We start from the raw sequence: 10,230 nt of genomic DNA, 5'->3' as shown, positions 1-10,230 counted from the left end.
TGCATGTCCGTCCGGGCCCTTCAGGATTAGCGCATGAACTTCTTTTCTTTGAACAAATCAATCAGTGGCTTGGTGTGCTAGGAAATACCGATGGGATGGAGGTAGCTAATCTCTCAAGCCATAGTATACTTCGCACGTGCATGAGTGACTTGGGATGATTCCCGAGGAAGCAAAACTAACTTTCTCGAATTCACAACGGCAACTTGCACCTAATGCACGTGAACTTGGAGAAAGCCACTTCTTGCACCAAACATATACCTCATGAACGCAACATGAAGGCAATGGTTACAAAGTTGCAAATACTAGCTTAATGTTAAACATGAATCATGGGGGAGACAAAATGTTGCTGATGGGCTTAACAGCAACTCATCGGGATTTCCATATCACTGGACTTCCACCATCATGTGAACACGGTGATAGCATTGGTCAGACCAAAGGATGTAATGGTGTATGCTCGAGGAATCAACCACGAGTAAGACAACATTACGAATATCGTTGGTTCTAACTTGATTTGATGATAGCCCATACTCAAATCAAAGATTGGATAAGATGATAGGTCCATTAACTGATCACGAGGGTCAACCGATGACAATACCATCTTTCTTCAACACACACACACACACACACAAAAGATATCCCTTAACATGAACTAAGTCAGACAAGCTTTTATCTTCCAACTCTCCAAGTTGTTGTTTAGCTTAACCAACTAGCTCAGGGTTATCCAACACAGATTCTTGGAGAAAGGGTGGTTTACAAGAAAACCAACTTGATCACGAGCTCAACATAACAGTCCGGGAGCCACCTGGTGATACTTCCGAGAAGGTATTTGGAAAATCACGAACCACCGATATGTTACTAAGCTCGAGAACAATCTTGCATTTCAGACAATACGATGTGATCAAAAGAGCAAGGGATTCAATCCTAACTCAAAGATCGAAGAGTGCACCAGAAATAAGAACAAGGTAGCATGATCAATCCTAGAATAGTGTTTCGATAACCAACACACTAAGAATGATATTAGTGTCCATTAACTACCAAGCAACACGATTGCTAGGAGTATTGATTTTACACATCATGGTTCACTTGCCGGCATTCCGGTTGTGACAACACGGGACCGAGGAATGAAAAATGATGGCAAGAAGTATCACTGCGTCAAGAATTCATGAGAGATGGTGCAATTCTCATGACAATCCTGACATAAAGGGGGTAATACTCCAGGGTAGAACAGAGCAAAAGATGGGTTGGCATTTGATCTGCAGAACACAACTACTTTGACCCAATCCTGGATATGGATGAGGTACTGGAGTTTGTTTCTCCTAGTCATTCTGAAATAGAATGGTTTAACGTACCACAAGAATAATAGGCATCGTTGGACGAATGCACGCATACTCTTGGCTATCAACTGATAGAGGATGGTCGGAATACAACTGAAGAGGAACATATAACTTTCTGAGTTGTGGATGCATAGATTAGTATGTCGAGCAAAACTCAACATTTCTTCCGGACAACCCATGCAGAAAGGTAGGACTGGCAGATTCACAATGTAGAATGGAGAACTCATCAAGAGCACTCTTATTGTGATCTTTTGGTTCAAAGGATTTTGCCATATTGGTTCATGGTATTGGAAGAAGGATATACCACAGACCTCGAGGACTATCGCAGGGTTACTAATATCTTGAGGGAACTAGCAAATACTAACAACATGAAATAGGTGAACCTCGGGTTCAAAACCCAGGAGTAGAATGCCTACTACTAAGTGGCATCACGGGATGCTTTCAAGAATGGTGGCCAGAATCATCACACCGGGAACACAAAGCATTGCTAGATTACTAGGTGACTCCCTAAAACACCTAGGGCCATAATAATAACACCAACATACACGTCAAGGCAACGGAGTACCTCAACACACCGATTAGTGTGCTTAATCTGGCCCAAAAATACAACAGGAACATGGAGGAAAGATTTGCAAGTGCATTAGACTACTTAGAAACCTGGGATGACTCGGACAGCATAACGGCTGTAAATGCTCAAAAAGATTTGAGACATCCTGCAAAATGGTGGCATAACCACTCAACATCACAATATCAAGGTTCTGGGACCAATTATGAACACACAGAAGTACTGGAAACTGGACTGCGACATGAATCCATCAATCCTATAAGTCAACGGGTTAGTAACACGTCATGCTGATGGATAGATGAGAAGGCCTAGTTTCTTAACCCCGTAGAAAGGAAGAGGGTGACTCAGATCAGATGGCATGAGATATAAGGAGTAAAAGAGCCTTACGTTCCATCACACAATCAATTCCCTTATATAACTAAAGCATTTCTAGACTCAACTTCGACCAGTTTGGCTTGGTAATCCTACATGCAGTTAGGATCTGATACCAAAGTTGTCAGGACCCCAATTCCAAGTCACATCGATCTAGCCGGTAACACCTCATATCACTTTGCGGCATCAGGCACGGTATTCCCATCGGTGTCGCCTTACCATGGCCCGGGACCGTTTGCGCCTTTTGGCTCACGTATATGATAGTGTCGCTAGCATCCATATGACAGAGAACCCGGGCTGACATGGCTAGTCGTGAACCCAAAGCGGCACTAACCTATGGGGACAGGCATACATGAATCACATCGAGCGTGTCGGTCAGCAGCGTGTGAATCTGGGCTGTAGCACTGGGCTAACAGGACTCCGGGAACCCGGGCTGTAGTAGGCTAGGCAGGACTCTCGATGTCACCGCGTGACATTTCCCCGAAGGGACACACACAGGAATGAAGTGAAACACATGCCAGCCAATCAAGTGTCCTGAGCAGTAGTGCTGGGCTAACAGGACTCTGGTGAACCGGGCTGTAGCGGACTACTATGGCTCATGGAAGCACTAGACTACATTTCCCCATAAGAGAGGCTGCGAAGGATAAACAACTAGATTGTTGGATCCCACACATACCAAGCATTTCAATCATACACATAATATGCTCGATATGTGTAAATACAACATGGCATCACAACATAACTCTACAACTCAAGTATTTATTAAGCTCCGAGGAGCGAGAAATTACAAACATGGGTCTCATGACCCAACAATCATAGCATACAAATCAAGCACATGCGGAAGCTTAACATGTCTAAGTACAGACATCTACAAATGAAAAAGGCTAAGAAGCCTGAATATCTACCAAATCCTGCCGAGGGCACAAGATCGTAGCTGAGGTATCAAGCTAAACGTCGAAGTCCACACGGAACTACTAGCGAGACTGACGTCTCTCTGCAAAACATAAAATAGGAAAACGTGAGTACAAATGTACCCAGCAAGACTTACATCAGAACTATCTACATATGCATCGGTATCAATAAAGGGGCTGGTGGAGTTTAACTGCAGCAAGCCAACTTTGACTCAGTGGCTAACCTGAACTACGACTACAAGCAACTCTTTTGAGGTGGCGCACACGAGTCCACATATTCACCAATCAATACACCACTATGGATTCGCTCCCGTCTACCTACGAGAACGCCATCCATAGCACTCACGCTTATCTTGCGCATTTTAGAGTATCCACTTTCACTTGTCTATGAACTGTTATAGGCAACCCAGAAGTCCTTTACCGTGGACATGGCTATTCGAATAGTTTTATACCCTGCAGGGGTGTACTTCGTCACACATGTTTCCACCACTTAGCGCCTGCACACGACATGTGCTCGGCAGACTTCAAGCGAAAGCCAACGTGAGTGTAGACCACGACCTGACTAACCGCACAAGTCTCTAGTCCAGGTTTATCGTCTATTCGGGTTCCATCCGCGAGGAGATCCGACCGGAGTTTCGCTCATAGCCCCAAACGATGTGTGCAGGGTTCCCGAGACACCAAACAGGCGCTCGGTACACCGTGCCACGGTGTATCTACTGCATCATAGCCCACCCCTAGGGTCAGCGCTACGCACGGCCGCCAACACATATCCTATAAACACCAGAAACTAATTACATCTCCTGGACAGAGGACGAGAGGCGTCAGTAAGTCGAGCAGGGTCATATTTCAGGGCCCAATGTGTGGTAGTAGCTGTTTCATGGAACACAAATACAGAACTCAGTTCCTGAGAACGGTTTCAATGAGACAACCCACCATGTAGTCCTACATGGCCTCTCACCGCTACCTTTACCAAATCATGTTCACACACTTAGCTCACACACAGTAGGGCATGTTCACAACTTTCCAATTCATTCCTGATGAATCAGACCTGACACAACTCTAAGAAATAGCAGGCATGACAAGAAAACATGAATGAGTAGGCACATCAGGGCTCAAACAACTCCTACTCATGCTAGTGGGTTTCATCAATTTACTGTGGCAATGACAGGTCATGCAAAGGAAAGGGGTTCAACTACCGCAGCATGTAATAGTTGAATCATTGGTGTCCTAATGTAGTAAAAGAGAGCAGGAGCGAGAGAGTGGGTTTGTATCGGAATGAACAAGGGGGTTTTGCTTGCCTGGCACTTCTGAAGATAGTATAGTTCTTTATCGGTGACATCGATCTCATCGTCGGAACCACGTCTATCGAGAGGGGACAAATACCGGCAAAAAAAGAGGAACACAACCAATGCAATGCAACAATTATGATGCATGATAATGTCATGGAAATATTTTGTTGATTGAGCTAATGCAACTAGCAATCATATTAAATGAAGTTGGTTTGAACCTGTCAATTATGCAATTTCCCTGTACAGCAACCCTAGGTTGTTCAAACATGCATGCAAATGCCATAAACAGATTCCTTGGATTTTTCTGATAATTTTTCATATATAATTTATTTGATTTGGAGCTACGGTTGATTTAATATGAATTTTAGAAGTTTTAACTATTTTCTGGAATTTTCTGAATTATAATTAATCTAGAAAATGAGTTATGGCGTCAGCACTACGTCACTGTGACGTCAGCAGGTCAACTGACCCGGTCCAGGTCAAACCTGACCAGTGGGGTCGACACGTCAGTGACACAATTAACTACCAGGGTTAATTAAATCTAACTAATCAAACTAACAGCCACTGGGCCCACTATCAGAGTCAGCGGGGGGGGGGGGGTAATTAGTCCTAAACTAATCTAGTCAGGGGCGGGGCCCACGTGTGTTGACCCTAGGGAGGTCAAACCCCTGGTCGAACAGGTCAAACCTGCCGGCGACTCGACGCCGGCGAGGCCAGACACAGCGGCGAGGCTCGGAAAACTTCCTCCGGCGACCAAATCAACGGCGGAGCCCATATACGAGTAGCTGGAGCTCGCGCGCGTTGAGTGGTGCTCTCAGCTTCGCCGGAGATGGCCCGGAACGATGGCGGCGACAATGGCAGCGGCGGCCGGAATTCGGCCGAGCTCGGGGGCGCGGCTGCAGCGGGCAAAAGCGCGAACTGAAGTGCGGGCAAGGCACTACGCGGTGCGGCGGGCGTGTTTGGCACATTGGCGCAACCTAATGGTCGCCGGAGCAACACCGGCGACGAACTCTTGCGGCGGAGCGTCTCGGCTCTGGTGGAGGAGGCGGTTAGAGGGCGCAAACAAGGCAAAGAAGAGGGGGAGGTGGCGTAGAAGCTCACGGCGGATCCAGCAGAGGCGACAACGAGACTGGGGAGAGGCTGGAGCTCGCGAATCCCCGACGAGTTTGCCCGCGGTCAGAGGTTGAAGACGAGGTTGGGGACGACGCTGCAGGGCTTCCTAAGGGGCGTGGCTCGGTGGGGAGGGAGAGGGAGTCGAGGCGGAGCTCCTATGCTCAGCGGCAGGGCGAGGGGTGGCCGGTGGCCGCAGGAACGGCGAGCGGCGGTGACGGGCTCCGTTCGGGAAGAGAGCAGAGGAGGGGGAAAGCGCTTGAGAGAGTGAGAGAGGGGTCGGGACTGCGTGGCGTCGCGAGGGAGGCCCAGGGCGATGAGGGGGAAGCGGTAGGAAGCAGGAGGTGGTTAGGCGCGTGCTGGCATGCCTCGGCCACGCGCGCTGTCTATTGGCGCGGGGAGGAAGACAACAGGGGAGGGCCAGGTGGGCTGGGCCGGCCACTTGGGCCGCCAGGTGGCTGCACAGGTGAGTTAGCCCAGGTAAGTTTCTGTTCTCTATTTTCTAAATTGTTTCTGTTTTCTATTTTTCTGCAATTGTTTTGACTTAATTAAAATGCTAAGACATTTCCAAAAATCATGAAACTAATCATGGCTACTGTTTATAATATATCCAATAGTAAACATTTTAGTTTATGATTATTTGAGCATTTAAAATATTTTATAGCATTTAAATGCCCAAATGCAAATATAATATGATTTAATTCAGAGCCCAAATATGTCATGGAAAAATGTGCAACACCTCTGGTTATTGCTTCCAGCATTTTCCAGAAATGATGAACATTTTTGAAAACCATTTGGATTCACTGAGAATATTTTTAGTTGAACCTAGTGAATTTCATTTGGTGCTAGGGTTTCAACAATCCCCATTTCAAGTTTCTTTGGAATTAAAACATGATGGCATGAAGAACAAGCAAAGTCAAGCAAGGCCTGAACTGAGGCTGTGACATGAAAACACAAGGTGAATCCTTGCAATGATTAGATGGATCTTCGCGATGAGATAAAGCAGAAAAACTTGGAACTCCAGAAAAGGAAGATGAAGCAATTGAAACCGGAATAAGGAATTGAAACATTTGTTTGAAACAAGAATAAGAATTACATTATGCTCATCCTTCACCAATTAGATTGATGACAAACAATGGATTTGGCATGCTACTTATTCTCATAGAAAGGATTAAGATAGATATAGCGTCAACTTGGGAAGGTCTTCAACGAACCACCGGTAGGATTGTAAGAACGAATGAATCGATATGATACCAGGAGAAAAGGAATCTTGAATGAACCACCGTAAGAATAGAAAATGAATGTAGCAAAGGCACAATTCACCGGGAAGAATATGAAGAACGAATGAAGATACTTGAGGGTATTTGATACATGAGAACGAATAGATCACGAACTGATTAGAGAATATTTGAATGATGTACCAGTAAGATTTGGAGAACGAGAGCTAAAAGCTAAGAATGAGTAATATTTGAAAAGATGGCCTTCGGAGGAAAGAAATGGAAACAACTCATGAAATGCTTCGGATAGGTGAAAAGAATACTCACAATCAAAACAATTATGAGAAGATGGCATCAAGCTAGAATCATGAATCTTGAAGAGAATGGAGCAAGACTTAAGAGAAACTCTTCTTCGGTATTCAAATGCAGAGAATGACGACGAGAAGCACCACCATGAATTATTTAGACACTCCGGAAGAATCAAAAGCAAAGAGGTTGAGCCAACGATGAAAAGAATTTGAAAGATCTTGGAGAAATACATATGACCGATGATAATTCATTCTTACGTCAACTTTGAAAGAATTTAGGCTAGCTCCGGGAAAATTATAGGAGTCAGGTAAGATCCTAGGAAAAGACCTGTGGGTTAGGGCCCACTCAAAAGATACACCATTGAACGATTACTTGAAAGGGAGATTGCGTCGTTTGAATTAAATGGCTTCAATGAGATAACAACCTCGAAATAACTTGAATTGATCGAGAATTTAACCGTGAGTCTTCTGAGATATCTTCAGTACTCCGGAACAATTGAATAATAAGAAGTGGATGATTAAGAAGTGCACCGGCATGGGAAAACATTTGAACCGAGGAAAGAATATGATCGACAAGGCCTGAATTGAATCCACCGAAGAAGAAAAAGAGTGAAGAATATTGAACTTGTAGCTTCCTTAGCATCTTCATGAGAATCACCAGATATGAACATTGACGGAAAAGAATGGAGAGGCTTCCCATCAATAAAATGGATACTTGATTAAGAAATCCGAGTCCTTGAAGAAAAAGGGTGGGAGGGCAGGAAAACAAAGTCAACTTGAAGACGGATGAAACGAACACCATTGAGAAGAACTGAAAGGTGGTCTTGCGAATACTGACATGATCGGATCCACTTGAAGAGGAGCACACCAGTTGAGAAGAAATTTAGATGACAAGCTCTATGATCAAGAAGGATTTGTATTCACATAGGAATATGAGAACACCGCTGAGGAAAAAGGCATGGAATCAACATTTTTGACTTCGAAGCAACTCGAATACCACAATTCAAAACAAAACAAAGGATTGGCTTGCAGAATAAGCCGGAACAAACATATGATAGAGATTTCGTCCGAAGTTTTCGTGGTGGGGCCCACACGGGCTCGATTGTACAACACCGTCATGTACATGGCAGTGCACATGACATACGAAGCATCCCCAAGTCAGCATGGCCAAGGACTCTTAAAGACACAACGACACCACTATAAAACCAACCGTGGATAGGCGGACCACTAGACGTCGAACCCCAATTTCATATCATACATCTATCGGAAAGATATCCTAGGAGATACTTGAATTCCCACTTATAAACTCCCGAAACTTCCCGGTTATGCAATCATGTGTTGGGGATACAGGGGAAGCATAATATCTCACCCAAAACTAGCAAATCCTACATCCATCTGTATCCATCCTTCAACACATAACCAAGAAACCTTCGGAAATCGTTTACCTCAACCTTGGAAAAGCATCCGTTATACGAGTTATTGCAATACTCCCGAACTCCCGCCCCAGTACTAGGTGTCGTCGAGGTTATCTCACCAACAACTGCATAAAAGAGATTTTCGATGTCGGCGAAACTCAGGTATTCCAGAACTGCAACGATAAAATTGTGACGACAACACCTCATAGCTCAACTCCCCGGGACACTGCCACAACCCCTAAATGTCAGGAGGCACCAAGAACAATGTTCTCGTCACAAAACCATCGAAACGATTCCAAGATACCGACGTGATCCTAAAAAAATTCGTGAAATTTGAGAAGAGAAGAGTCAAAACTCTACGTCAGGAGGCCTCACCAGAGCGACGAAGGGACTGAGGAGTAAAAGAATCCTACTCTCCGATATATATAATCCTATAAGACTCAAAACATTTTTCTAGACTCAACAACGCCAGCAATTCAATCAAGCAGGGGGCTCCTAAGTCGGGGAAGGCGCTGATTACCAACTTGTAACACCCACGATGCGGTTATATCTCCCACGTGTCGGAGCACGACTTAGAGGCATAACCGCATAGTAGGCATGTCGCAAGAGGGGCAATCTTTACACATCCCATGTACTGAATAAGAAAGGGATAAAGAGTTGGCTTACAATCGCCACTTCACACAATACATGAATATAGCATTACATCATCCATAATACAATCAAGGTCCGACTACGGAACCAAAATAAAAGAAGACCACCCCTAATGCTAGATCCCCGATAGCCCCGACTGGGCTCCTATACTGATCAACAGAAACAAAACAAAACAACGAACAAGATCTTCATCGAGCTCCCACTTGAGCTCAGCTGCATCATCTACACCGGTATCAATGACACCTGCAACTGGTTTTTGAAGTAATCTATGAGTCACGGGGACTCAGCAATCTCACACCCGCGAGATCAAGACTATTTAAGCTTATGGGTAGGAAGAGGTAGTGAGGTGGAGCTGCAGCAAGCACTAGCATATATGGTGGCTAACATACGCAAATGAGAGCGAGAAGAGAAGCAAAGCACGGTCGTGAACTAGAAGTGATCAAGAAGTGATCCTGAAAGCTACTTACGTTCAAGCATAACACAAGAAACCGTGTTCACTTCCCGGACTCTGCCGAGAAGAGACCATCACGGCTACACACGCGGTTGATGCATTTTAATTAAGTTAAGTGTCAAGTTCTCTACAACCGGACATTAACAAATTCCCATCTTCCCATAACCGCGGGCATGGCTTTTGAAAGTTCAAAACCCTGCAGGGGTGTCCCAACTTAGCCCATCACAAGCTCTCATGGTCAACAAAGGATATTCCTTCTCCCAGGAAGACCCGATCAGACTCGGAATCCCGGTTACAAGACATTTCGACAATGGTAAAACAAGACCAGCAAAGCCGCCCGATGTGCCGACATCCTGATAGGAGCTGCACATATCTCGTTCTCAGGGCAACACCGGATTGTCCAAACTTCCGGTAGGCCATCCCAAAGTTGCCCCTGGTGGCCATCGGCGGCTGACAGGTTCGGACCAACACTTAAACAAGCACTGGCCCGGGGGGTTAAAATAAAGATGACCCTTGAGTCTGCAGAACCCAAGGGAAGGTGATAGGTTGTTAGTGCAAATGTAGAACCAGGTTGGGCCTTGCTGGAGGAGTTTTATTCAAGGCGAAC

The sequence above is a fragment of the Triticum dicoccoides genome, chromosome 2A (genome assembly GCF_002162155.2).
Source record: "Triticum dicoccoides isolate Atlit2015 ecotype Zavitan chromosome 2A, WEW_v2.0, whole genome shotgun sequence".
Classification (NCBI taxonomy): Eukaryota; Viridiplantae; Streptophyta; class Magnoliopsida; order Poales; family Poaceae; genus Triticum; species Triticum dicoccoides.
This window is presented reverse-complemented; position numbering follows the sequence as displayed.